This window comes from Epinephelus moara, chromosome 5 (genome assembly GCF_006386435.1).
Source record: "Epinephelus moara isolate mb chromosome 5, YSFRI_EMoa_1.0, whole genome shotgun sequence".
Lineage (NCBI taxonomy): Eukaryota > Metazoa > Chordata > Actinopteri > Perciformes > Serranidae > Epinephelus > Epinephelus moara.
Window position 1 is genome coordinate 927,477 of NC_065510.1, and position 3,692 is coordinate 931,168.

The window sequence follows — 3,692 nt, forward strand, 5'->3', positions numbered from 1 at the left end:
GGTGGATTTGGCGTTGAAAAAACAAAACACATTAGTGATTTGCATCCTTTTTTGGACCCAGAAGAAGTGCAATTGTTCATTTGTCACCCTTCTACTCTCTTCTCTAGTTTTGTTCCATCTAGGCTTAATCACCAGCATGAATGATGAGAGAGTAAATGGAGGAAGTCCACCTCCCCTCCCCTCCCCTCTCTCCCTAACTCTCCCTCTCTATCTCTACAACCACGAGCATCTGCCCAGAAATGAACAGATGTAGGCACCTGCGTTGTGGGCCCACATATGCGCACATGTCCCCCTCCCCAAACCCCCTTTCAACCTTCCATGGGACCCGGAGCCGACCACAATGGGGAGAGATCAGGGATGCAGTAACCAAATACTGCCTATCCCCCCAGGACACTCGCTCTGTTAGAGGCATTGTCACCAGTTATATCAAGTGGCTGCACCAAACAATCTGCTGTATGACTGCTCATTTGAGACATAACATAATTCAGAGGGACAGAGGAGGGAGGGGGGCCGGGTGGCGTACAGAGGTGGCTGCCTGGATAATTTCTATGGCTCCAATATGGTGGGTATAAGTGGTGGGTGTTTTTAAACAAGTGGGCTCAGGTTTTCTTGCAGTTGGGGTTCGACTGAATTGAATCCAGTCTTGGGATAAGTGGCCGTTGGGCTGGTTTGGAGGGCCCGGGGGTGGCAGGTGCTAGCTGGGGTAGGAGGATGAAAGAGAGGCTTGTCGGAGCAGGGTGGATACAAGACCAGGTTACACATAAAAAGCCTTGTTTTTGTTCGAGAAAAGAGGTCCAACAGCCCACCGGTAGAGCAGCGGCGGATAATGGCGCCATAATAGCCCCCGTCCCTATCTCTCAGCTGCCGCTGGACGACAGAGGATCCACACGCACCTGTTGTCGTCCCCCTATTGTGTCCGGCTAGTGTTAGCCTGCTACACCTCAGGAATGCTCCCCGTCCAGAGGCCTGGCTGCTCGTCCCAGGAGAGAGCTTAGCCACGGTGGGATGAGGGGAGGGTGTCAGGAGTGTGTGTGGAGGAGCCAGGGGGGCAAAGGAACCAGCAGGGAAGCTTTAGAGGACAAGACAAGGAGAAGGAGGGGAGGTGGAGGGGAGGTGGAGGTGGGAGGGAGGGTGGGTGCGTTCCTCCAAAGCCAGTGTCCTCTCTCTCCTCCTCTCCAGGGGCCTGTCCAGAGAGCCCTGTCCTAAATCACTGGCCCCAGGGGGAAGGCTCTCCATTGTGAAGAGATGGCCCCTGCAAGCTGGGCCGCCAGCTGCCACTGCTGCAGCGTCATGCCCCCCTCCTCCCCACACACACACGCACACACACACACACACACACACACACACACCTCCTCCCAGTATCCCCTCCACCTTCAGCACCATGACAATGCTCCCTGCGGCCAGGGCCACAGGCCAGCGGAGAGCATTAAAAAGGACTTGGAGGAGACTCTTGAGAAAGGCCACAGCGGAGCAACATGTTTTTTGGCTGAACATTAATGATGACATACTCGGAGCAGGGTTATGGTGCACGACATGGTAACCTGGACGAATCTGAATCCCAGCCCCCTCGGAGCGAATAAAAAGAGAGCTGAATGATACAAAGAGAGATCATGATTTCTGTGTGATGGTGCAAATCTTACCCCAGTTCGTAGCTGAGATTGAGAATAAGGAGGCTCGATTGTAGATTCCAGACCTGAATGTCCACTACGGTCCTTTCTGTTTGCTTCAAAGATCCCTGCAGCTGCAACGATTGTCTTAATTCTTCCAAGTCAAAGGAGCTTTGAATAGTTTTTCTTTCACTTTCTTTATTTCACTGTCACCGCTAAAGAATGTTTGTGTCCTATAAAATCAGATCCAGACTTTGACCTTTGGAAGCAAACCATAAAAATAGCAAAGTTCTTCTTTGATCATTCAAACACTGATGCTGGTCTAATCAGGTCAGATTAATTCTAATAACCTCCTCAACTTGCACCCCCAGCAGTTCAGGTGCATTGCACCTGGATTATTTTTAGAGCAGGGTGTTCTTTTTGAAAATGACCAAGAAGACAAGAGTCTGATCTTTGAAACAGGTGAACAACTTAAGGGGAAAAAAACAACATAAAGTGTCTTAAAGAAGTACATCATCCACAAAATGTCCATTTGCATATTGGTAACTTACCACATGTCACCTTGAATCCATGAAGAAACCTTTATTTTGCTCACAGGCCTCAACAACAGTTGTTAAATGTGATCCCTGTTCCTTTGAATTCATGTTCACCTTTTTTGGATTCTCAGTTCATCGTGGACGTATGTGAGAAAAACAAAGTGAGTAATTGACATTCAAATGGTCATTTTGCATTTGAAGTTTTCTGTTACTGAGGGTGTTAGGCCCACAGACAAACCTCCAGAACAGCTTCAGTTCTTGTTGGCATAGATTCTCCAAATCTGTTGATCTCTACTGGAGAGATGAACGCAATTCCTCACAATGACATTCCCTTATTTGGTGTTTTAATGATGGCCAGGGTTAGGCGTAAGAGAGCACCATCAAATCTGTCAGATAAAATTCTCCAGTTGGTGTTTAATTGAGTTGAGCATGTTTGTACTTGTCACAGATCATGATAGTACTTCAGTTATTTGTTGCACACAATACAACATCCTCCATCCTTTTGCCAAGGTCATGCTACGTCCGAGTCACCATAGTTACCAGTTTCAGACTTGTAAATAACATTCACTTCAACATTCAGGTTGTAATTTTCACCCTGAAACTTAATAACACAGAAGCCTGAGAATGAAACAAATATGGACGCATGATGTCAGACAAAGTTTGATATTCAAGGTAATTAAGCCTAAATTTAATGAATGTATTGCACCCTCACACGACTCTGCATTCATATATTTGAGTTGACTCTGATGTGAGTGCACTTAAGTCATCAACATGGGAATCATCTCTACCACCCGTCCCGCATGACATGAAGCATCAGACCCTCCATACGGTTAATGAAAAAGTTGCACCAATAAGAGGGCAACATCTCAGAAATAGCAACAAAGGACGGCTCCTTGTTCCGGGACAAAGTAATGTTGCATTAATTTGTAGGTTTTATGATTTTTGTCGCTCTTATCGTGTTCACTTAAAGCTAAAATCTTGCAGTTGCACCTGATGATCTGTGCTGCCTCGCCAGACGTAACTGTTGCAGATTCACTAAATAGACACATTCACTGAGACTTTTTTTGTGCTCTTTTTTTGATTTCATCCCCCACTGCCACCGCCTTCGCCGCCGCAGCTCTGGAGGAGGATTTTCCCATCCATAGCTAAGGGAGGCGTGCTCCATTGTGCAGCTTCTAATGATGATTGTAATGATGGCTTGTCCATCTTTGATAAGAAACAGCACGCCCCTCATTAAAGGGCCCGGGGCCCCGGTTCTCATGGCTGCCGGTCCTTTCCCGGAGTCGGACAGCAGGCGAGGGGAGGCGAGACGACACCCGTGGCACACGCCTGTTGACCGAGCCACAAAGCAAAAGCGTGTGACACTCGCCCCACCCCCGCCGGTCCCATTGTCCTCCCCGTGGGTCCCACAGACAAGACCAATCCTGTTACCCTCCCACCCCTCACCCCCCCTCACCCACCCCTCCTTGCAACCACAAAAACCACAACACACACTCATATTGCTGCTCAACACACACACACGCACACCCACCCACACACACACACACAC